This window comes from Amyelois transitella, chromosome 12 (genome assembly GCF_032362555.1).
Source record: "Amyelois transitella isolate CPQ chromosome 12, ilAmyTran1.1, whole genome shotgun sequence".
Lineage (NCBI taxonomy): Eukaryota > Metazoa > Arthropoda > Insecta > Lepidoptera > Pyralidae > Amyelois > Amyelois transitella.
Genome location: NC_083515.1, coordinates 2,163,248 through 2,190,560, shown reverse-complemented (window position 1 = coordinate 2,190,560; position 27,313 = coordinate 2,163,248). Strand labels below are relative to the sequence as shown.

At 36.8% G+C, this 27,313-nt stretch overlaps 1 protein-coding gene across 3 annotated transcripts in view; it reads left to right on the top strand.

Annotated features, from left to right (window-relative positions):
- LOC106142613 (axin) overlaps positions 1–27,313 on the top strand; it is a 67,386-nt gene that overhangs the window by 5,940 nt on the left and 34,133 nt on the right. For all 3 annotated transcript variants that reach the window (XM_060946850.1, XM_013344438.2, XM_013344437.2), the window contains exon 2: positions 23,890–23,934. The gene's annotated coding sequence lies outside the window, so the exon portion shown is untranslated. The remainder of the gene's footprint in view (positions 1–23,889; positions 23,935–27,313) is intronic.

Genomic DNA, 27,313 nt, shown 5'->3' with positions numbered 1-27,313 from the left:
TGGTTATGGTGGGGCGATCATAACCAACATTTTCCGCATCTCTTCATGCAGCAACGCTTGACCTGACACTGAAAAAAAAACATACAATAAAATGCACTAGAAAATACAAATATCGTCAGTTACTATACAATATATCTTTTCGCAATTCAGCCAAGTGTGTCCATTGCAGTAATTGTTCTGCAATCAGACAGTATCTTCGTGTTTTCCTTCGCCAATTTCTTGGTATTTTCATTTCTTCGTGAATGCTTCGGAACTCTGAACACTGGAGTTCGATCCACGTCTACCTACATCTTTTGTTTTGCTTTGGTGTGTCTTAAAGATACCTACCGATGTAATTAAACATCTGGTTTACACCAGTACATTTTTGCAGGTAGAGCTGACAATATAAAGTTAGGGTCTTGTAGTGGCTACTATTGTCAACGAAGGTTCGATATGTGTGGCAACTGCAATATTTTCGGCAGCCGTAAACTTTTTGCTGTAAAACGAGGATAATAATAAGTACATGGCAAACCAGTTTTGTTCAATTTACTAGGTTTGCTCAATAAAAAATTATATTGAACTAACTAGGTTCGTAGATTCTTGCTGAGAACTTTTTTTTTAAGTTCCATGTTAAAAATAAAATATTTTGAAATAAATACGAAATCTACATAGAGCTCTAGAACATTTTCAGGTACGAAACATCGTTACCTGCACATCATAACTTGTAAGTGTCAAATCCGATGGGTGGAGGTGTGATCTCGAATGGCGCGCTTAGTGAGTACCCGCGGCGCCGCTGTAGTACGTGTAGTGGCTCGTTACCGCCCTCTGCCGACACCTCGCCACAACTCGAGAACGTGCCCCAAACGACTGCCAACTATTTTGATTCCTACCCCCAACATTTTCACATACTCTTCACGGTGTGACATGTTCAAGATCCAGGTGTAAATTAATGTTAGGTTAGGTTTGGGAAACTGTTTTTTTTTCTTTGATTTAATGCGCTTTTAAGACTGGGTTAAAATAGTTAACAAGTCACACAAGTTAACAGACAGCACCTATCATATTATAATTTTTGACTGGTGGTTCCACCATATTTGTTTACTTACATATCTCTTATGAAATGATTGCTTGCGGTCGGCGCACTATAACTTACATATATAATAAAAAGGTAAAGTTTATAACTTTGTTCGTTTGTAAGTGCTAATCTTCGGAAACACTGCATTGATCATGAAAATACTTTCCCCGTTATAATTTAAAAAGATAGTCTAGGTATCTGCGAGTGTTATAGGCTATGTATAAACCTATAGAACCTTACTAATAAGAATATTGTTTTTTTTTGCATACCTATTTAATTCTTAAAGTGAAGAAGAAGCAATGTAAAATAAAGCGGGACGTACCTTTTTAAAGGTATTTTCATGCCACTTTCATATAAGATGTGAGAAAAATTAGTACAAACTGTTTTAAAATAATGCGGATACAAAATGATAACGTTGTCGCATAGAGTAACGTGCCTCTACACTTGACAGCAAGATCCGCGGTATTAAGAAGAATTTACAACCTGGATTAACCAAGAATTGATTTAGGATTAACTTGTCTGGCCTTGTCTCGTCGATCACTTGCTATCTGATTATTTATTAACAAAGAAACAACAGTTTTTTAATACGTATTTCTTAAGGACATTAGTACGATGCAGGTTTTAATTGTCCTTTTAATTTCTTGATACATGATAGACATAAATTAATAAATAACTTTTATTATCTATCCATGATATTTATACGTGTCTGGATTTTATATTACTTTAAAAAAAATATTTAAAACAAAAATATCGATGACACATTAAGGTAAGACCTTCAGATAGGGAACCTTTGTTCTTAAAAAGGGGCGATTTAAAAAACGCACTTGAGAAACGTTTGTCAAAGTTAAGTTTCAGAATCCTTCTAACACAATTCCTTAGGTAGCTTGTTTTTGACCCGAAGAAATACAAGTCCGCAATTCAAAACAAAATTATCATATATACCAATATTTTCTTTTGTTTTACATTAATTTGCAAAAACAAACAAATCCCTGTGTTCATAAACAACGTATTTCCACATAGCAGGTGCTTTACGTCAAGCTTGTTTTATGCAGTTTATTGCGAACCAGCAGTGCCACCGTTGTTTTAATACAAAGTGGAAAATGCACTTTGATCGCGCCCTTTGACGGCTCCGCTAATATCCGATAGTCGGGAGATGCCGACCTGCTAGAGACAAGTCTTCTGGGAACTGAAGTCATTGTAAATAGCTATCTTTATGTAAACAATTTCATAAGCCATCTCTTTCATATTTGACAGTGAATTTTTTCTTTCATATTTGACAGGGGTTATTTTTAAAAAATGTTGATAGAGAAATCCTTTGTAAAAGAAACAATAATTTAGGCGCCATTCCGTGAAATTTTTGTTTTTTTTTTTTTCTATAATTGGTGTCTTTCATCTACTTATTAACTACGTACCTTTACTATTTTTTTCCTTCTACGGATCTTCCACGAATCTGGAGACATAAGAATGTCTCCAGATTCTAATTCACCTCGAAACAAAAGCCACAAGCAACGAGTCACAGTATACTCGTCAACCCCAAAACGCTGCTCTAAAATGCTACCTATCATGGTTTAAAAACCAATTAATCATTAAACAAATGCGGTAAAAAAGACAGGAAGTGTTATTTGTCAAAAATTGTCAGTCAAATAGAGTGCGGATTGATTGATATCAGTCGGAATCGCGGGCCGGGCCGGGGGCGGGCGGGGGTGTGGGAGTGTCGGCTCGGTCAAAGGGCCCTTTGATGTTTGCCGCCGGCTTAATGCACCGCCCGCGGCCCCCGCCACGCTGATCATTAGTAATTTCCCTGTAATTTATTATCTTTACCGCTATTTATTTGTTGCAATTCTGTCGTTTCGCGCTTTGCCCGGCCATCGTGCCCGTAATTGCCATTTCTTTTTATTTTCGCGAACCGCATAATTTATGCAACTTTGTTAACTTAATTGCGCATAAATGTGTGTTACTTTGCGTACGATGCGAGGTTGGGTAGCGCCAATTAAAATATTTTTGTTTTAGTCCATGATTATGGGTTTGGTTGTATAATATAAAATCCGAGATAATATTATACGCGGCGAAAATTATATTTACTGGATTTATTTAATTCGGCGATGAGAAAGTCGCCGTATTTTTACTGAAGTTTAGTCTTTGATTTCGGTTTGCATAATAAAGTAAGTAATAAATAAAACACATGATAATTTGATGAAGAAAACAAATTAACAGTCACTATCGAATTCATAGAAATCGTACAAGCGGCAACTGAGTTCCATTTCACATAGAGAATAAATAATGAAAGAAATTTCATTATAGAACAACATGAATATTCAAATAAAAACAAAAATTGTTGCTACAGCTTTTATAGATAGTTTAAATCTTCGAATTTTGAATTTTGTCACTAACAACTCATCGCCTGCTGACCCAGATTCGGGGTGTTTGGCGTTCGGTGCGAGGGTGAACCGTCTGCATCTCCCGGAACATAGGGATATCCCGTACAATTCGTGTGTCTGGCAACAACGCGCGCGCCGCGTCGTGACCTTGCTCATTAGCAACCTCTTTGAAGCTTTGAGCTTCATGACACAAACGTGATATACCGTCTTCAAGCCGCAAGACGTGGCTTGTGATGTTTTGTCTGTCGTGCACGTTTTTGACTCGTCAAAATAGTCTCCATCATTGCGTAGGTTTTCTCAATTTTATTAACAGCTATTACAGATGAAGCTCGGTGTCCGTTATAGAGTATGCAGTACTATGCAGGCATTTACAGCGGCTGTAAGTAAATGTTTCGGCAAAGTTTTTCTGTCGGCCCCCTTCCTGTCACAAACCCGTTTTTGAATTTTAAGTACACTAAATGATTGGGAAGGTATTTTTATTAGTCTATACTTACTCCCTTGCCATTGTCTTCTAAATGTCCCATTTACGACAGAAGAAGGGACAGTTGAACATGAAATATTTTTTACGTCTATGTCTCACTTCACAGCTATTTTATTTTATAAACTTACAAAAAGTCTTGAGGTTAATGCTTAAAGTCCCATAAAAACAAACGACTACCACAGGTTGGTATTTGCAATCTCCGATATAATTAACAAAACGTGAAATCAATCAGAGGCGCGAGAGCGTGAAGGCGCGACTTCAAAGCGGCGTGAATCTGCTGACCTTACCACGTGCCACTTAATCAGACTCGGCTCGTATCACAGCGGAGTATTTTGCATATAGAAGATACATAATCACGTCTACATCCCTTACAAACAAGACAAAACCGTTAAACAACTGAAATTAGCAGCAGCATTTAGCTGGATGGCTCAATGATGGAATTGAGATTCAGATAGAGACAGGTTGTAGTCCATCGCCTAAAAAATTCCAATTTCATAACCCTTTTTATATTAACTTATACGGAAGAGAGATGTGTTAAAGGTCTAGTAAAGATACGAGTAAAAGAAATCTAGAAAGGTGAATGTTCTAGATGGCGGATGTAAGGGACAGGACCTTAAAAAAATAAGCTTTAAAAGAGCTCTGCAAAAGGTAGTAAATTAAGATAAATAGATACTTGGTAATTTTGGCTAATCCCATGGAAATATAGCCCACTTAAACCTTGTAAAAGATCATATCGATTTAAAGTTGTCACTTAAATTCGTTGAAGATAATTAATAACTTTCAGATTTACATAGTCGCGTGTCCGCTCCAAATATGAAATGCAATGCACACATTCGAAAGTCATCATTACTTTCCATTTATTTAATCTAGAAAACAATAATGCATTTCATACAATCGAGAAAAAATTGCCAGTATCCAGCGAACAATATCCCAAAAAGAATCGCGCAGCTCAAAGCGCTGAATCCAAAAACGAGGGCAAAAACGTTTGTGACATAAACGAACTGCATCAATACGCCACGAAGCGTTTGTGTCAAAGGTTTACACTTAGGTTAGATCATAACGATTGTCGAGTGGTGTTTGAGCCACAAAGAGCTCGCCGAACCCCGCCCTCCCCTCGCCCCCGTGATATTTGAGCACGCCACCTTTGCAGAAACATCAGAGTTTGCCGCGTGAAAGATTAGAGGGATAGTTGAAATTCCAACATCGACTAATAAAGACGATGATTTTTGAAATAAATATGGCACTATTTGCTGGTGCCGCTGCTGTAATCTATAAAATAGTGTGCTTGCACTTCCATTGATAACATTTTGTACATTTATTATCATCATGCGTTCATTCAAAATTTTAGCTCTAACGGACAAAAAGACGAACTTTGTCCTTAGAGCTAAAATTTTGTTTTTCTTTTGAAAGCCAAAGCTTACGCCATTACGCCGCTTTGGAATTAAAAGCGGTAATGAGTTGCCTCTTTATGATATTCCGTAAGATGCTATTTCCACATACGTTCTTTTATTCAACGTTTTTCTGAAAAATCTCTCGTTACTAATTCCCTTTTGCTTTCAGTTAGTGTTTTATTTACCATATGCGGCTCATCACGTCCTCGACAGTGAAAATATGATTCCGTGAATCAGTAATACGTTCTTAGCTTAATATTAGCTAGACTACTTCCCAAAGTGAGGTATTGTTCTGTTCACAGGGAAATCAGGAAAACCCTGTTAATTCCTCATGTTTCTGCACTTTCTGCATAAATCTCGACTTGTCTGTATAACTTAATTAAGAATCATGTAATGGTTCCGAAAGCTTTCTGATCATGTCGTCTTTATTTTAGAATACAGGTTAAATGTAGATTTTAATTTTTATTTAACTAATTAATTAACCACTTAACCTCCGGGAAAGAGGCGTGATTTTATGTATGTATGTATGTAACCATTTGATAAAAAGAGTTTAGGCACAAGCTGACACTTCATGCCATAGAATCGCATCTATTCATCAGTACCCTACGGTGACATGGTGGCGCACAATTTGTGTTGCACCCTGGTTTGTTGGTAATTAGTTTAATATCCGAGGGCGGGCGGCCGCGATAGAATTAACAAAATTGCATTGTCAGAGGAAATGCGCTGAAATACCGACTAAACTTCGCTGATGATGTTAAAACGCTGGACCCGAGCCATTTGCTCTTAAACTGTTGGGTTTCAGAAACTATAGTAACAGTTAAAATTTTGCATATTATAATGGGTTATTAAAAAAAAAATGTGCCGTGTGCTTCCTGGCACCAATATAAAAAGTATAGGACCACTACATCTCATTTCCCGTGGATGTCGTAAGAGGCGACAAAGAGATAGGCTTATAAACTTGGGATTCTTATTTTAGGCGATGGGCTACCAACCTGTCACTATAATATCAATTCCATCATGAAGCCATACAGCTGAACGTGGCCTGTCAGTCTCTTTAGGACTGTTGGCTCTGTCTTCCCCGCATGGGATATAGACATGACTATATGTATGTATTAATAAATAATATTAAATGACGAAATAGAAACATTCCATGAAATATCGTCCGTTCTATGAAAAGTTGGTGATTCTAGAAAAATTTGTAATATTTTTCTTTTATGGACGTTGCGTTCTCATAATGCATCTTTAAGTAATATCGAAAATAAATTCCATATTTTATCAAAGTAACGTTAAATTAATGCCTGAATGAATGAAAGCGTTATGAAATATAGAACTGTAATCAAAGGGGATTCGTGGAAGCTGCAAAAACGCTGGAATATTGTATGTAGTTGAAAATATTATCCTATGTGCTCCGGTATTTTTAGGTTTATTGGTTGGATTATGTATCCCGCTTTTACATGTAATCCAACAACGAATTAATTAGAGACATTAGACGATCTACAAAATTGCATCAAGCAGGAAGATCTTGCTTTTTAGTAGACATTTCAGAAAACTCTGTATTCTCAGCTCAACTGAACAGCTAAGAACATAAAGTAAATAGCGGGTTTTTAAGATCTCATTTCTAAATTCTTAGTATTAACGATCGGTTGGGCTAATCAGCAGAACTTTTCATTACAATTAGCATTGTAGAATACATATGTAGGTTAATCTCACGCCAGAATATTTGGATATAAACCACAAAACTGAAAACGCACATAAGAGTATACATTTAGCTTTACTGGAAAACCGCGGGTGATATAAAATATAGAAATAAAAAAAATAGGAGGGTTTCTTACAATGGGTTGGGAAATGCGAGAGGCTCGCAACTATTACAATCGCGGAGTGGTTGTCACGCATCGATTGCTGCAGCGCCTCGTTCTGATCTTCTGGCAAACAAAGAGTGGCGTCAAAGGCCCCGTATAAAAAGGAATCCAGCGATAGAGGCAGTCAACAATGGGCCAGATAAGCGAGTGGTCTAAATTGAAATATCCGGGCGATATTAACACGAACGCATTTTAACCTATGTTGACGAACCGATTCATCAATTCCAATACCTTTTGGAACTTTATCACTTGTCACCTGAAAAGGAGCATTATTTTTTCCTCTCAGTCTCAGTTGAGTAACATTAATGACCTTCATTTAATCATCGTAATCTGCTGTTTAAATATTCCGGTGTGGACAAAGAAGTTCACTTTAAGAACACCCAAAGATTACTTCTAAAGCTGTTTTGGAATTAAAGTGAAGTAAAGCAGACTGATCTCTTCGTCTTTTACCTTGCGCCAGGCTGATAGTCGCGGCGGCGCCGAGGTGGGCTTCCGGCGTCGCTTTGTGCCGCATTGATACAGCCGCCGATAAATATTGTGGCGAGCTTTGTGAGCGCCCGCCGTCGTGTCGTATTATGACATTACTCAAACAGTCAAACTGCAGCCTACTCTACACCTTCCGGCGTATGCTAGTAATTACTACTGATAGCGAGATTACTCCGAAAATTAGACTAGTCGTTGGCTCTCAAGATGGCCGTCCGTTGGATACTATGTAAATTCCGTGATTCCGCAGTGATTTGGCAAAGTTATGACGATTCATTTAAAATACAAATACAGATAAAAATACAGAATATGTATGGAAAGTGTAAATAAAGTGATGCAATATGATAGCAATATGCCTCATGGCATATGTTTTAACAGACTTCAAAAAAGGCTAAGGTTCTCAATTCGACCGCTGTTTTGATATCATAAAATACCATATATCATACCTACATAATGAAGCTTTCCTCAATGCGATAAACATAATAAATGCCTGGAAATTTTTGGAAATGAAATACAGGTAGTTATTAAATATAAAGGTCACATAAAAAAATGGCTACTAGATGATAAAATGTTATTGTCACTAAACTATTCTAAACACACACTCGAATATCTCCATATTTCGTTTAAGAGTGTAATTAATATCCCGAAATAATCCAATGAAATACCTCAAAGCAGTCGGCGTCGGCAGTTCAAAGGAGAATTTATTATTTAAAGTGAAAGTTATTGAGTTTCGCTAAGGTTAAGTGAGCCCTTTGACTCTTGTCTGCGAAACGAGGAAGTGCCAGGTTGCCCTTTGTTTGTCTACCAATAACATTTGATTATTTGTATTATTACCACTTGAAAGATGTTTTATCTATTATATATTGGGAGCGAACCGAGTTAAAAGTGGCTTTCTGGTACTACAAAATACTGGGATATTATGAATTTATTTTTGCATTTAGGACGTTGATATTTCTTTTCTTATTGTCATTGCAACTTAACATCATCGCATTTCGCATGCTACTTACATCCATTTCACACCGATATGTTTACCTTTTCCGCGTGGAGATTTTTTAATCTGGCATTCCTTATGGAAAATGTTGGATACTCTAGATGTGGACGTGGATATGGTAGAAGGTACCGAAATAGAATCTACCATTGATTCCCTACTGCAAGACTTGAAATCTCAAATTGAGATGTAGTGAACATAATACAATACGAGTACTAATCTCGAAGCTAAAGTCAATATGCAATCAATAAGGCAGTCCTGTCCGCCCCCGCTGCGTAGCTACCGGTTCGGCAAAGTTGTATTAGTTTCGTCTCATCGCGTCCACCTGAACTTTGATAATATCTAGATGACATCATTCAATGTGCCACTGAGATTGAAATCCCCTGGTTTTTATAGTTCAACAATTGAATTGTAAGATAATAGTGACTATCAGTTACAATATTGCTTCAGCACACGATCTTGGAAAACTGGACATGAAAAAGAGGTAAAACAACTATGTCGAAAGTATGGAATTTCAAACAAATAAAAAAACATCATCACTTGAGTTTTTAATGAAGTGTTTATTGTTCATTCATTATCAACACAAAAGTTATTCCAAAACAAATACATTTAACATACAAAATCGTGCAATATAAACTTGATATAACCTTTCATAATAAAGATTTTTAATGTACTTATTTCCGACACAATGTTACATGGAATAAATTACTCGATACTGAGGTTGAGGAAATATACGAAAAGTGCAATTTGGCATAAAAACAACACAATTACCTGTACCGCCTAGAAAGATAACATAATTTTACATTTTCCGAGCAATCCATCACAAATACCGAAGCCCGATAAGTAAGTCTCGTCTCCTGCAAGGAGGGCTGTTCAGACCAAGATTGAAATAGTAATTTGGAATGATTGTGCACTCAGATATGATTGTTCCGTTGTTTTAAATAAGAGACATTTAAATGTCTATAAAATAGTAAACTGTTGACTAGGTTCTAAGTTAAATTAATATACGAGTTGGACCGAGAATCTGCGAGACAAAGAAATTAAAGGTGGAGATTAAATTTAATTTGTAAAGATAAATTAGGTTCATAATAAAAAGCAAATGACCTTTAGAAATAAATAATCATTTTGGTAAAATTTCCCATCAAGTGTATAAGATGGAAACAATTCAGCGAACCTCATAAACAATCGTTGCTTGACCGACCTCTCACACAACTAGCGGTATTTTGTGTATATGCAACAAATGATGCGCAGTCACGTTACAGACGATGACCGACCTCCCTTAAAGAAATCCAGTAATTATTTTTCCGAAATGTATACAGCAGGTATTCTATTCTTAACTCTTTGAGGAGCTTTCCATTTCGTCGAAATATTTAAATTGAAGAAATAAGTCCTGCGATCGTCTCCCAAGCGAGGTCTCCGAAGCAGTCTCGATTGGAATAGTAATTTGGGCGGGCTGAGCTGATTCCCTTGCTAAATAAATTCAGCGATCGCGCAATTTTCGGCGATCGAGTGAGGCTAGGAATAGAGACATGCGGTTCTGGTTTTTGTAAAATTCTTCCACTACCAATCAAAAACAATCTAGTCTAGATTCAAACTAAATTCACAGTCTTAGTAAATATCGTACAATTAGTGAGTTTAATTTATGCCATCATCCGAAACATCTGATCTTGCGTTGAGAATAGAAAAGGTTTATTTGCAAATTTTCACTTTACATTTATTAAAAAAATATTCTCTTCTAGCCGGACTTAAATATGGAACGTTTCGAAACCAAATAAGTTAGAGGATTTCTATGTCACTTAAGTTCGAAAATTGTACGCGACAGTACTCAAACCAGCAAAATCTCAGCTCGCCATCTTCCGCATTTTTCTCGGCAGATGTTACCGCGGATTGAATAGGCAATGTGCGGGCCGCGATAAATTCGGTTTGGGCACGTCGACGGCGTGAGACGGCGCGGCGCCCGCAATCTGCATAATGCGCGAGACGGCAGCACTAGATTGCATTGTGCTGTAGCCATTTAATATTTTATTCGCATTACGAATAAAAATGTTAGATTCAATAAAGCGAGCGTCTTATCTAGATGTAATATACAAAAGTAACTCGATAAAATTTATGTTTTTTGCTGCCAAAACCATTTGATAACACGCGCGAATCCTGAATTCTACGTAGGCAGGTATGAAGGAAAAATTTTCTTTAAAAATAAGCAGTATTTTGTACAAGGACAAAGTTCCACCTTATTCTAAGTTCTGGTTGTGTTTTTCCTTGATGTACAAATAAATAGATCATAATGCAGGTAAGTACTCTTTATAGAAAAGCGAAGTCCGCGAGCTCACAATCCAAGATAAATTACATCTGGTCATGATTATAAAATTTTAAAATATATATTTTATTGTTCGATAATCTACATCAAGCTACGAATAATATATTCATCTAGATTTAGCAGCTGTCTGCAAAGAATCATTTACTTCAATCGTTATATTTCTTTCGATAAAAAAGTGTGCAAACAAAAGATAACTTTAATCAATTTTATTATACTACAATAATATCTAATATGAAACTTCTGGAATACTTTTAAAATTACCGTCAAAGAGAAAGTTCTAAGTATTCAAGTTGACATTCAAGCAAGTTCATAGTTTGCAGCGCTTCCCACGTAGACCAACTTCCACTTATTATTTATGACGTTTCTTTGCGACACAAGCCGTTTCAGGAGGCTGAGGTTTCAAGACATGCAGCTTAACAAATCAACAGAGTATTTTAAAAATTTAAGGTGAAAAGTTTTTATCAGCGTTATTTTATGTAGGTACTGTACATTTTTCACAGGAGTTTCTGTTACATTTTCTTAAAAGCCATTTCACATTTTTCAACGGCGCAGTGCTGCTCTCAATTGAAACATCATTTTATCTAAAACAAAGATGAAAATTATAAATGTTCTACATTAAGTTACTAGACAATATTTATTTCAAATGAGGGCAGTCATTTGAAATAAATACTGCGCCATTGAAAAATTTGAAATGGCTCTTAAATGTGATATTAATTTGGTGACTCTTTTGTGTTGTTTTATTATCATCGTCATCCGCAATACATGCATTGTTACTTTCTGAGCATATATGATCAGAAAGTAAGCGATATTTACATTAAATTCACGGACAAGTTGATAATAAGAAAACCGTCTCGCCTGAAGGATACTCTTTTACATCAAACGGAATGCACTTACTCTAGGGTTGCTTACGGGCTTAATTTGTTTATTTTATGTTTTTAATAAGAAACATAATTATAATTAAATTGAAATACCTAAGTAGGCTACTACAATAAAAAAATTCACCCATTCCATCAAGCATAACCCGTAATAATTTGAATTAGTATGACATACAGATTTTAATGTTACGAGGTATCATAAGATATGCTGTAGCATACCTTAGACTTTTGCATAAACATCATTTCCCGCAAAAAATAAATACACAAAAATAAATATTTTTGACTGCAGTAGACGCGTTAAATAAAATAAAGTAATCAATGAACCAAAAATAATCCCTTTCCGGACAATTAAGTTTAATCCATAAAAATAGCACAGAACAGGTAGTAGTAGCCCTGCCGTTTGACAGTTGGGCTGAAGGACGCCGGAAGATGAAAGGCTACGGGCTGTGTTCGGCACAACAAAGAGGTTTGTCTCCTCACGCCCCGCGCGCTAAGTTCGACTCGGGCGAGCGGGCCGGACAAGGCAAGGGTTACACTATGCAGTTTCTTATCAATTGCATTCAAATGACTGTTTGTATGAAACGTGTAGGTAATAAGTGAGATGATTTTATTATAAGTTAGGTTTCATTTGTGCCGGGTTTCGGGCACTTTAGGATATAACCACTTCATATCTATTCCATGGATGTTGTTAAAGACGAGTAAATGAAAGGCTTATCAATTTGAGATTCTTCATGAAGGCGATGGGCTATCAATCTGTCAATATTTGAATTGAATCTTAATTCTATCATAAAGCTATATAGCTGAACGTGACCTTTCAGGCTTTTAGAGACTGGCTTTGTCTATCCAAAATGGAATATAGACTTGACTATATGTATGTATGTAGGATTCAACCCATTTCTTACGCGAAAATCTCAATACATTAAAATAATTGGATCTCTTTAAAAGATGTTCTTATTACTTAAATAACAATAGGGTTAAAGTTTAATAAATAACTATACAAAAATATTAACTTCATCATTCCATTTCCGTGTAATGAGAATTTTAATTACCCCCGATGCTTGTTATGAGCCACAATTATTGACTCCCTGACAAAGGAAGGATTAAGTCAATATAAATTTCCGACGTTATTCCGATGCTCTCTTCATGCCAATTACTTATTTTTCTGTGGCAAGGAGTTTAAAAATCCTCCGTTTGATCTCAGAATGTTATCTGCACGATGTCGCTATGTTTTGCTTTACCTCTAATACAAACGCGCAAATTCCCTTTTTATCTTGCTCCTCCTTTGCAGAGCTTTATTTAAAACGTCTTTGCGTTGTTCTCTTATTATGGCAGCCTTGTGATAACTCGTCTAGAATCTTTGTACCCACTTTGTTGTTTGGTACATGTCATTGGGGTACTTCAAGTGTTTAATATCGACATACTGCACGGATTTGGAAACAGTTTTAGCTCAGAAACTATGTTTTTGCAAAAAGTTCCACGTTGGGCACCAAAACATGAACAGCGTTCGAGCGCCAAACTGTCGTTGTATAAAGTTTTAATTCGAGTCATATGTTTGATGTCGGCGCGCTCACAAAGCACAGAAGTAATAAAGGGGTGTTGAGTGTTCACAACACAACTAGTGTAGTGAAACCCTCCCTGTTCCGGCGACAATCCTGTCGATGTTCCCTTGTTAACAGCTAAACTTTATGAATGGACATTTTTACCCATTTTTAGTACCGTTTGCAGTATTTCCAGATATTCTGCATGAAGTTAACCTTTGACATGACGTGATATCTTCGTTTGAATGGTCAAAGCTCTAGGGACGGTCTAATCGCAAAGAGACAACTCAAAGTGGAGCGTGCAAATTTGAGGCAAAGCGGGAACAATAAAAGTGCAGGTGGACCGCGGCCGCCCGCGCCCTGTCTCACATCAAAGGGGAGCCGCGATACCATACAAAAGCCCTAATGAGACAAACCCGTGGCGTAATCGAGGCGACGGAAAAAGATGAGGCCCGAGAGGTACGAGGCAAATTTTAATAATTGTCAAAGCTGCGGCACCGATCAAACGCGAGGGGGCGGCCGCGGTGTGGGGAATCCCCCGGCTCGCACCTGTGACGTGTGCTCACCGCGAGCCTCATTAGCGCTACTGATCTAATGCGACTTCGAACTTCCAGCGACGTCTAATTAAACTTAAACAGAATTTCAATTTTAGGACTGAAATTTTAATACTTAAAGCCGGAGCCGCGGAGGTTCCGCAAAGGAGACACGTTCAAAGGCGACGCCGTGCACGTTTTCGCAGATATTAAATGTGTTGACAATTTAATTTTTCATTTCCTTTAGGCGGCACGGGCGCGGGCGAGGGGCGGCGCCACCCGGCCACGGGACGCCGCTCCTTTGACGTCGCGATATTGTCTTTGTGCGCGGCGTGGGGTGAGTGGGGCCGCGTCGACGGAGACTTTGTCGCAATACAATGTGTATCAATAAAACTTAGGATTGGCTTTTAGTGGTTGCACTTACGCTTTGTGAGGCGGCGGGTTCACCCTTTGACATTATATGTGCGGCGGGCGTGTGTGGGTGATGTGTGCTAGTGTGCGGGCGAGTAATAATGCAGGCGCAGACGGGCCGGCGCCGGCGGCTGCACGCGCCGGTTTATTAATATCAGAACGATGGAGTTCGAGAGTATTGCGATGCGACACCGCAGCGCGGATGCCTGTGGCCGTAGGCTCTTTATGAGACTATCGTATGCTTACTCGATGAAAGTTTGTGAGCGCTGTTTGCTGTAGCTTTCGTGGCTTTATTACACTAGATTGTAATTTACTCAGTGAAATTATTTTTGGTTTTTATATTTCACTAGCTGTGCCCGTGACTTCGTCCGTGTGGAATAGTTATTGGCATCATTTAAGCCTTCAATAATTTTCCCCGTTTTTTTTTTCACGTTTTCCATTACTTCTTCGCTCCTAAAAGTTGCAGCGTGATTTTATACAGCCTTCCTCGATAAATGGTCTATTCAACACAAAAATAATTTTTCAATTCGAACCAGTAGTTCCTGAGATAAGCGCATTCAAACAAACAAATTCCTCAGCTTTATAATATTAGTATAGATATCATACCCGTCTTTAGGATTGCTTTAATGTTGATAGAAAAATTGGTAAAGAGCAATGTTTCACTTAACCTTTGGTCAAATTATAGTGACTGGGATTGTTGACTGGTCCACCATCAAACACCTTGAAACTACTGTCACTTTCGACTGGCTTCCTTCGTTTTGACTGGTTTCTTCTTATATGACGAGACAATGATTATTTTGATAGTTTTCAAAATTTTTATTCATAATTATAGGATACTTCATATCGCTTAAAAATTGTCAAAACTTATACACGTATACAGGTACATCACAACATTGATGTTAATTAATAACCGTTAATTAGAAGTTGAAAGATCTGGAAACGGCAAAAGAAAAAACAAAGTTTCCAGCAGTTACACAAAACTCATCAACACGGCAAGCATCCGTGGAGACGCTCAATCAAATGAAATGCAACTATTTTAATTGAATGCTCATAGCGAACTGACTGCGATAGCGAGCGCAGATAGCTCTTCTTTGACGCATTAAAAACGCTTTAGCAACTCAAAAAAAAAGTACTTTATCCTTTGAGGCTTTGACTGTGTGACTGCGTAACTGACCCGACGGCGTATTATCGAGATTGCATTCAGGGGACTGCACACCAAAAATATTATCCGGCCGAATCTAGGGGTCCTTTGGCAGATGGTTCCGCGTTTGCTCGACTGACCATAAAAAGTATCCACATTTTTGTAATAAAATTACCTGTTTTAAAAGGACGTTACTACCGAGATTACGGCGAAGAGCGATGTAGTTAGTCGTCGGCGGCTGATCAAAGGGCTTGCTCGGCCAATCAGAGAGCTGGGATTCGCTTGGCCCCTCCCACTTTTAAGACCACGTGCGGCGTGCGCATGCCGGCAACTGTCAGTTGCTACTCGGCGGTCGTGGCGACGGGTGTTCTCGTTTCGCTAAAGATTTTCCGCGGCGCGATTTCCGACTTCGCGAGTGTCTTTAAAAGTATCGAAACTTTGCTATTTGAATTAAATTCATGTAGTAGTGTTAGTTTAATCTTGTCTAATTTAAAATATCTGTGTCTATATAATCTGTATACGTGTGTTAAATTCTTGTGTTGATTGGATTGCGATAAGATTGGATTTTAAACCAAAAACTCAGGTATTTAAAAACTGTTACCAAGGCTGGTGTTTGCTGATTAACAAAGGTCCTTTGACGAGGGCCGTCTCGTTGGTGGTATGGGCAAGTTTTTGTTAGAATATGTAGAGCCCTTATTTTAATTTTTTATTGTTTTGAATGCGCTATTGTTTCAATATTATTGTTTCAACAACACCGCGTTTATTCTCGTGTTCTTTACAGTATAGTAATGTTTTATTTGCTATGCACGTGTTGTGTTAATTTTTTGTTTCTTTTGTTATTTGTTTTAATAAATGTAATAGTAAGTATACCTCTTAATTGCTTAACAATATTTAATGCTGCAGTAAGTCGTCAAATACCGCACAATAAACACTTCGTGTATTGTGCGGAAAAGTTGTTTTTGCTTATTGTTATTCATAATTATCGTAAGACTCCCGTGGGAATTTTCAGAAATGTTTTCTCAGAATCCGTTACGTCAGAAAAAATATAACGAAATCCTTTCAGCGCTATCTTTTATTTATATTCATGTCCTTCTGTATGTATGTTTAGATCTTTAAAACTGCACGACGGATTTTGATGCAGTATTTTTTTTAATAGATACAGTTATTATAATATAAAGGTTTATATGTATAATTGCTACCCGTGCGAAGCCGGGGCGGGTAGCTAGTATATTTATTAACTTTTAATAATATAACATTCAACGCACGCACGGACAAACGCATAAAGAAAAGACATCAACGCGCTCGGAAATGCTCCCAAGAGTTCAAAGTTTTTATTGAAAGTTTGAAAAGATGAGAATTTACTTTTTTTAAAATATAAATCGAAAAAAAAACAAACACCTACACTACACACATAAACATAATCACGTCTTTATCCCTTAGGGGGTAGACAGAGACAGCAGTCTTGAAAAGATTGTTTTACCACGTAAGGCTAGGCAACGTTGCATTGTAAGGCCACGTTCACCTATAGATTAATGATACGTACATACATATAGTCACGTCTATATCCCTTGCGGGGTAGACAGAGCCAACGTCTTAAAAAGACTTATTAGACCACATACAGTTGTGTGGCTTAATGATAGAATTGAGAATCAAATAGTGACAGGTTGCTAGCCCATCGCCCAAAAAAAGAACCCAAAGTTTATAAGCATATCCCTAAGTCGCCTTTTACGACATATACAAGTAAAAAAAAACTTAAATTTACACCACCAAACCTTACATCTTACATAATTTGTAAAAATTATCAGTAACAAAAAGTATTACCTTTATAAGTACTATTGTTTCTTGTGTTGAAAGTTCCTTCGTGTTTTTGTGTACAATCAATTGGTAAACAAATATATAATAATATATGACTTCACGCAAATAGAAAAAGGTGTACAGTTTTACCCTTAGATAATATGTTTAATGGACATAATTATACGCGACCGAACAAATTTTATTCAATTGAAATTCAAATGTTACTTTTATAGAAATCTCTGAATTAGCATAGAGAATTTTAAATGTATTGCATCGTAGAGTGGCCCGGAGCGGGTCGCCTCATTACCGGACATACCAGTAAATAGGCCAGAAGTGGGCTTCTGGATCTTTTTCTTCTTGTATTCTGAATACGAGTACCTACATTTTATGCTATTTTTGGCGATGGGCTAGCAACCTGTCACTATTTGAATCTCAATTCTATCATTAAGCCAAATAGCTGAACATGGCTATTCAGTCTTTTCAAGACTGTTGGCTCTGTCTACCCCGCAATGGATATAGACGTGACCATATGTATGTATGCATGCAAGTATTCACCACTTTCAACAAATTTGGATTAACAGCTGTTTTCTCAACAAAATTCACATTGTTACACAACAAGATTTACATTATTTTCCTTAAAGAAACTTGGAACTCTTCTTATTTTTTATTTCTTATTTTAAAGAAGCTATCTTCTAAAAGTTCTATACACACAACGTCCATGATTTGATAGGTGGCAATATATCGAAAAAAAAAAAACGATGCACTTTCCCAGATATTAAAAAATGTGTTATGTACGTGTTTATTCTGCTCTTTCGATATTTGTGCAGGCGAGCTTTGAATTAAGCGACGCAATGCTGAAAAGTTCACCAAAATATGTCATTAGCTACATTATGTCCGACAAATTATACAAAAACAGTCTCATGAAAGCGTAATGTTAAAAGCTGAAAGGGTGCGCACGCGGCGTCTTTGAGCCAGGCTCCGAGGAAAGGATCTGTGCTAATTTCCAAACTCGGTTTCCACAGATAAGGATAGAAAGGTGTCTTTGATGTAGCCCGCCCCTGACTCGGGATGAGAGCTTTCAATGAAAGGATTTTTTTTTCATCTTCTTTCCCTTTGTACTTAATTTAAATTTCGTTTATATCAATGCTCCGAGTTTCCTTTCGGTGTGTTTTCTCTTTTACTTTGTCGCGTTTATCCTCTCCAATTTGTTGTATTCGAGTTCGCTTTGTAATTAAATTTAGTGTTTGTAATCTGTTGGCCGTAATTTTTTTCCCCACTGCCGTCCGACTACCGGTATAATTGCGATTTATAAATTAGGTGTCTCTTTGATTTCGAGTGTTTCTTAGAAGAGCTTAAATTTTTTAAGATTATATTGTTTCCCTTTGTAGTTTGCGCTCTTTGACAATGTTCCCGGCCCGGCCGCTTTAATATTCTCACTCACCGTGCTTTAAACTTTATTATTGTTTAATGGCACCGTCAATTAATTGGGCCGTGTATTATTTGAAGATAAAACAGTTTTGAAATTAAAACTAATCTATAGCACTTCTTGTGAAATTAAAAATAAAACAAATTGAAATAAAATTTAATACATAAACAATAAAGAAACATATTATGTCTTTTAGCGTAGGTAGATAAAAGTTTGATTAAATTTGATATAATGTAGGTACATTATAACTCTTCACATTACGTTAAAACTAACTTCTTCCTTTAATAGTTACATAATGAAGTTCCTTATAATACTGTTCATAATTAACAAATAGATTATGCGAGTGGACGCGCTCGCACGCTCGTTAGTTTTTCATCAGATGTATGGCTCGCCCGTCCTTTGTCCTAAGTCCGTCGTGTTAAGAGCCCGACACAAAGTCTCCGCTAACTAAAGCACACAACCCATTCCTCGAATTTCCATCACAAGGACACCAGTATGAGTCTTTTTACATTTAAACATCAAAGTCCATCAATCGCCTTTGATCTCAAACAGGTCATCGATATAAGAAAACCGAGTATCATTATATGCCACTCTTTGATGCTTACATGTTGTTGTTTGCCATAGGGATCCCTCGCGAGATCTATAATAATATTTATAACGTTACTTCTTATTCAATTAGTCAAAAAGGAAAATTGTAATTTAACGCGTACCTACTTGATGAAATGCATCTATTGAGTCTAGGAACGAAATTAGTCTTTGGCGTGATTTTGTTTACTATTTAAACGGCGGCGCTATTAGAAAAGCGGTGCATTGTAAAGGCATCACAAGACAAAGAGTTTGTCGCGAAGAGCGAGTTGAAACACACGGAGTTTCCCGCGGCGAAGGCGGTGGAGGCGCTCACAAAGGCGCCACTTTGCAGAGTCGTCTTTGACTCACAGGAGTGTGTGACCCAACATTAATAACCTACTAATAGCTCTTGGAAGCCGGGGTTTCAAGACTTTATACATCTAAACTTGTCCCAAGATTGATTTAGTACTGTATAACTAGCCCCGGCTTAATTAACATCAGAACGATGGTACTTATATCCGTTTGAGTAAAACTAAGAGAATCGACAAAGTAATCTAATTTCACAGAGCTTCAGTCGTGAACAAAACACTCGTAGATTCAATTTTTCACATAATTTTATTAGACACAGTTTAATTAGCGCACCTTTCATCGGAGCCGCTTTGAGATTGTGAACGTTTCAAATAGATTTCACAAGAAGCACTTTCAAAGAGAGCACCCCTAATAAGTACTGAAGAGTCCTCGCACGTGTTTATCAAAGACAGCCTTTCGTTACTCACCGTCTGAATGGCCTCAAAAGAAACTCGTGTAAAATGCTCCACAAAGTGCCGTATCAAAGGAAAGGCGGGCGCAAATATCTGTTTCGTAAACTAGTAAAAACGGAGCTCTCAAAGGTACTGCGTACTCGCGGCAAATTAGGCGGAGTTAAATACAAGCGCCGCTCTTACAAATGTATAACTTTGGAAGTGACTCCTTGCTCATTATTTATGTAAGTCTTCGTAATCGTCAAACGTCCCGCTTTTATTTCCTTCGCTCGTATCACCCGTTCGTCCGAGCGACGGCTCTCATCACGCGCTCGCATGTACCTCACATGTGTATCCATTTAATGCTCAATTCCCATATAATTTAACTTTGCGATCAAAGCAAAATTTTGCAAAGAGCTTCCCGGCGGCGGCGGGCCGGGAGGCGGGTGCGAGCGGGACGCTGCCATCGGAGTTCTCGAGATCAAATGCTGGGCCAAATTAGTCACTCTCCGTCTCTCTATCTCAAAGCCGATCCGTAGCAAAGTTTGCGCGAAGATGACATCAAAAGGAAACCACACACTGGGGTGGCGCCGCCCGTCGCCCCCGGCCCCACACTTAAATCTGCCGTGTCTCGCTGTCTTATTGACACTCGAGTGACAACTCGCAAGTCGCCAGTCGCGACTGTTTCTGCCGCTCGCTCCGCTTTGCCAGACGTACGAGTATTTAGTTAATTAATACGGAATGTCCTATCAACTTTCAACTCCCGCAAGGCTGCTACACTTACACGGGTTAACTGTAGGGTAACTTTAATCCCATGAGCATGTGTGTACGGCCTACATATTACGTGCTTAGTAGCAATGGCACACTTAAGCTTTGAAAGTTTTATCCCTTTAATCAAAGCTATCAAGAGGAACTACGATTGGTTTTAGTAGGTAAGATAATATCAATATGGCCTTTAGTTCCATTAAACTTTAGGTTTAAAATATTTAAGAGTTTATTTTTTTAAATTGGATGGGTTTGTGTTATCATCGATAGTTTCATTAGCGTTACCAAAAAGAGGTAACAATCATAATTATAAACTTGCTTCCGCATTTATAATACATGTTATATAAATTGTATGAATTGCGTGCTTTAAAAGAATAGGCTTTCTTCTTTTAAACCACGGAACCGATTTTGATGTTATTTGTTTATACTAATATATACAGGACTTTTATCAAAGGACACCATGCAAAGCCGTCTGGTCTGCTGGAAGTTTACTTAAACATAATCAAATCAACCTTATTAATACCATACTAGCTTTTGCCCGCGTGAAAAGTACCTGTCTCACTCCGTACGGAAAATTTATTTTAATGTGCAATAAAGTTTTTACGAACAAACAAACAAATACACTTTCGCATTTATAACAGTAGTATGGATTTTAATATAACAAACATACATACATACCATCACGCCTGTCTCCCATTGTCTGTCCTCATCCATTCTCTTGAAATATCCAAACCATCTCAACATACTCTTTTCAATTATGATCACCACATCCTCATTTATTCCAATATAATTCAAATATAACGCATCGTTATTAACCATTTTCACAAAATACTTACTAAAACTTTAATGTTCAAAGATAAAAATCAGAGTGGTTTAAAAATAATATTACCCAAGAGATGAAAGAGCTCCTGTTAGGTTTCCCGAAGTTTTGAGGAAGCCTCAAAAACGACTTCCAACTTTAAAACTTTCATTTCTCAACACAAAAAGCTTAAATTTTGCATTCACATTTTGTTCCTTGATGTTTCGCAGCTACGTATACATACATACAATTACGTATTTTCCCTTTAAGGCGTATACAGAGTCAACAGTCTTGAAAAGACTGAAATGCCAACAGATTGAGATTCAAATAGTGACAGGTTGCTAGGCCATTACCTAAAAAAAAAACAGGTTGAATGTTGGCATTATGATAAGATTTTATTAAGATCGAGTATAACACAAGTTTCTTATCTGTTACCACTTTTTGACTGAACCTTTTTTTAATCACTGGATCATTCAGATTTCTACCACTTAAGTTTCAAAAAAATAAAATAAAATAAACAGGTTGAATGTTCGCACCTAGATATGATAAGAGTTAACTAAGATCGAGTATAACACAAGTAGAAATTTTTGTTAATATAAATAGAAATGTATGACCACGTCTTAACTTATTTTAAATTACATTGGATCATCTCCTTTTACTTGTTATAAAACTACCTTCATAATATACTTATTTTTAAAATGTATAAAAGTTATTACAAAATATATTTTGATTAAATTAAACCTTTGATAGATTAACTTTTCTACATTTGATTGTGATTTTGAATTTAGAAGGTATTTCGATATTGAACACAGCCAAAGCACATCTTACTCGCGACAGCATTATGCGCAGGAGTCCAAGTCCGAACCGATTCCGAGAAATAGTCCCGTGCCGCCTACCTACGTCTCCGACCCTTTGTGGCGACCCGACCCGAATGTTTGCCCCTCGGCTCGCCCTAATTGAAGTATTGTGTATTCTCCTTGTTTAGCTTTCGTTATACGAAACTTAACTGCATTTTGAGAATAATCAATGATCCGTTGCGTTATCATTATCCATTTCCTGGTACTGGTATAACATTCCCTCTTTACTTTTCTAGTTATCATCTCTGAGAATGTAAGCAATTGATTCTATAAATATGTACTCTACACATCAGTCAATCTCGTACTGTCAGTCGCTGTCGACTCCGCCGAGTTTTTGCCCTAGTTTCCCTTTCATTTCCAATACTGCCGTCACATCCATCATTTGATACGTCATAAAATTCAACTTCATTTGATATTTTATGCTGTTCGCCATCATTCAACTTTTTGTGTAGTTACTCCGGGGTAATATGATTATAATTTTCTCGCATCTGTTGCACCTTTAAATCATCGAAATCTGAATTGGTCTTAATGTTGTTAGTATTAGAGTGTTGTTTTGCTGGATCTAGAGTTTAGATCGGCGTCCATTGAGTTGAGCGGACCGGTTCGGGAGGTGGAATGCCGTAGTGCGAGCGGCTTTTTGCTTTGGCTGCGTTCAGCCCACGCGGGCGACGACGCGGCCCACCGGCGCCGGCGCCGCTTCTCGCTGCATGTCCATGTCTGATAAAGGATATGTCGCAAATATTTGATGTTTCTTGTATGTTCATCCCGTATAAGGATATGGTTATCGACCTTGATATATTAATGATCGTTTTCTGTCAAAACAAGATTATGTTTTTTTTATCAGTGACCGTAAAATTCTTGGTCGTGAAAATGTTGGGAAAACAAACATTTAATTTGAACGTTGCCGTTAGTATAAATTTCTGAGCTTAACCCGTAGTTACCTGAAAAAATGCAAAAACTGAGTGTAGTACCTACATACTTCTCGAATCAATTAGGATATTTCATCAGAGAAGACGGCCAAATTTAAAAATTTAGTATGTATATATATACGGTATATACCCCATAGATGTTAAAGCAAGAATAGTAATATAAAATGATTGTGGTGTTTTAATCCACGTTGAAGGAGCTCGCTAGAGCACTCTGCAAACAAACCGCCTCGTCTGATACCTGATTGTCATCATTTGCTTGATGCAACGGCAAATAAACTCTTGGGTTTTATTTTCATACTGTAGGTTCTTTGGGCTCATCTTCTGTTCAAAATAACTGTGCTAGTTTTGAAATTAGTTTTACGATGAAAGAATTTTGTAAATCTTATCACTATCAAATCAAATATAAGTTTAATAAGTAATAATGTTTATTGCTTTATATTTTGTAGCTTTAATACAAAGTAGTAAACCAGTACTTTAAAGTTCCAATGAACGTTAATTGAAAACCATTTAATTATAAATTTAGAACAATTGCAAATTTTCTTATAAATATTATCTCTTTGTTTCAGGATGATTTTGTCCTCATTTTCGGCACCATTCAGCTAAGTTTACAGGTAAGGCTTAACTTTTTGGGCATAGGTGTAAAACTTAATGAAAGCTATTGTTTTTTTTTAACATTAAAGATAAAATTGTATTATTCATTGCAAGTTTAACCGGGTAACAACTTTTCCTAAGACATAATTAGCATAGCGACCAAACAAAGATCAAGTATATAATTAGTATATAAGTTATAAAAATCAATTTGGGATAGTCAGTTTCATAAAACATCAAGATATTCATTATTAATATTGTTTATTGAAAAAAGAAATTACAATCGTCACCTGAATCTAGTTATTATATTACTGTGCTGAGTTGTACTCAACCTAAACATATAATAAGAGTAACTGTACTCGGGGTTTATTTCGTAATTTATAATAACGAACGGAATCTGCTTGGTCGACTGTTCGGCGTATAGCACTATTACCAGGAATTCGGTTAATGCGAGTTGCTGACCAAGCTTAGCCATTGTCGAGATCATTAATGAGACCATTTTGCTCTAGTGAACGTTTCTGTGGCCCTTAAATTTTTTTTCACCGTTCACATATTAGTTTTCGTTTTACATTGACTTGAAAATATTCTTATCCAAGATAGAATAAGTAACTTTAATTCATTATTCATGTTCATGTTTTACACCCATCCGAATTTCGAAATGATCGCCTACGCCTACAAAGCTCAAAGCCAACGCCAGCGGAATCCCCAAAATAAAAACATCTACGTAACTTGCGTAATTTAATTTCCTTTTCGACTTTGCCCGCGAAACCATAACTACCGATTTCATAATCCCATTACTTCTACGCGCTTACTCTCAAAAGAGGCAACAGTTTAACGTTAAATCTCGCATCAGAGGAAAGCGAGCAAATTTTTATATTAAACCTGCTCTTGTAGGCTGCATTCACGTGGGGAGCCCTAGACGGCAAATTAAGTGACATTAGAGGCATAATGCCGACGGAACCCGTGAAAGCAGAGTGCTGTTGTGAGCCACGCAACGATAAGCGCTGAAGCACCAAGTCTGCAGCACAGCGTGTCGTTCTATGGGAATATTGCAGCCGTTGAATGAAAAGAAACGTTATGTTAAAAGCGCTTTGTTATCAAGTTGCTAAGGTAAGGGAGCGGAGCGTTTCTTGAAACTCATAAAACGGGCCGGCCGCGCTGAGTCAGGGCCCATAGCAATGGCAGGCTTTAATACTCGTGGTTATTTCAATACCGTTGAAAAAATTACCAAGTCTTTAATTTTCAAGTCATGTAGTTACTTTTAAATTATAACTTTTTTACACGAAGTTATTGTCTTAAAATGAAACTAGCTTTTCTTCACGCTTCTTCCGATCCGAAGTCACCTCATTTTGGTAAATGTTACACGATTTACCAAGTCTTAAATATTTTTCCACAAAATGGCGTCATTTAGATCTCCGGTCTCGGTAACCACTTTCTTGGAACATTAGGTATTTCTCTCGTGCAGACTTCCAAGAGCCAGCTGCAATTCATTCGTCGGTTACAAATCGCTTTCATTTAATTATACTTCAATTTCTTTTCGATTTGTATCGCATAATTCTTTAAAGAAAGACGTTCTGCAAGTTAAGTACTTATTTCTTACATTGTTATCCATTATTGGGCTGATTTTATTATTTTATTTATTTTTGTATTAGTACAAGGTCTTACAATTAAATGTGTTAGCATTACGAAAACAAAGACCTTGTACTTAGCCCTATATAACATTTTTTTTAAATGCAAGTACATTTACAATATTTTCCTTTTACTGATCTGCTTCTTTTGTACAAATTTAGTAAGATATTTCTTTTTGCCTAAATTAGCAAATTAAACATTTACATAATATGTACTTTATTGATAATAAAATGTAATGTAATGTTATGGCACTTTAGTTTTCGAGAATAAATATGAGCAATCCTTGAACTTCTCATCAACTTTCAACTACCAAGCAAGACACAAAACTTTTAATCATAAGTCTACTCGCAGCATGGAAAATCTTATTCCTCCACGCGACCCGAGAATCGCGGAAAGCAATCACGGTAATCGTATTGCGGCGATGTCTCGATATGTGAGTGCACATTTATTTTCCTGTCTTACAAACTTACAGCTAATGCCGGTTGGAACTTCAGCTGAGAGGGAAGGTAGATAAGTGCATTCATATTCATATAGGAATGGATTCGATTTGGTGCAAGTTATTTTGCTATCTCAAGAAGTGCAGTAATAATTTTGTTGATTTGATTGTCAATTTTTTTTCTGTTCCCTTATCAGGTCGTTGTAATCTATGCTCTATTGTTATTTAATAAAGTACTTAGTGGTTTACGTAACCATTAAATCAATGCCATCACAGAGCTTTAAGACTTCATCATTTACAGTGTCTACATTTTATTCGCTATATTTTCCGGAAAAATTTCCTTTTCATGCTATTTACTTTTTATTATTGTTTTTCGTGAATTACCAATTAAGAAATAATCTATTATTATTGGAGCTTAGAGTATAAAATGTAAGAAGCTCACATCTAGCAATTTTAGCCACAATACCGTCCTTGTAACAATAGTGATGAATGTCGTCCACGGCCATTATACCCCTTAATAAGATATCCTCAGTAGCCTTACGGTATAAAAGACTTGCAATTGTGTGGGATACAATGCTTTAATCTGCAACGTTTTCAGTACGTCCGTGTACAAGTACATTGGACGATAAAATTTACGAATATAACAGATTTCTGGTTTCAATCATGTATTTGTAGTACAGACAAAGCTGCCATTTAGACGTATTCTGAAGTACTAGTTTAAATGTTTCGTATTAAAAAAAACTGGTAGAATCCAAAACTTAATAAAAAAAGGGTATGCAAGTGATGTTGTGCCGATTCCATTTTCTTCAGAGATTTTTGTTGATAATTATTTCAATGCTGCTATGATAATTTTAGTAAAAGAAAAAGAAAGGTATAATTCTTTTTCTTTTACCAAAATTATCATTTCTACTAACGTATTTTTAGATACTCTGTGTTTAGATAATTAGCCGAGATGTAAAATAAAATACTGTGTGTTAGTAAAAATGAAAAGAACTATAATAAAAAACTTAAAACATAAAAATAATCCTAACTTCAATTCGTCTTAAATCATTGTTGTCAAAATTAACAATTGACGATCGTACTTTTTCGAACGTAAAATTATAACATTTCTGTAAGCGGCCAGTATGTAAATTAACAATACATTTTTAAACAATCTGTTATGTTTAAATACCATGTGAACCGTTTTGTCAATAATCACAATGATTAAGACAACTGAACTTCTTCAGAGGAATTTAGCAGACTTTACCGAAATAACTGAGTAGAAGTCAATTTCTATTCTATCGCAATCTGGCAATAAACACGCTCAATTGCCCTCGTTCTCCACGGGTATTCCAAGT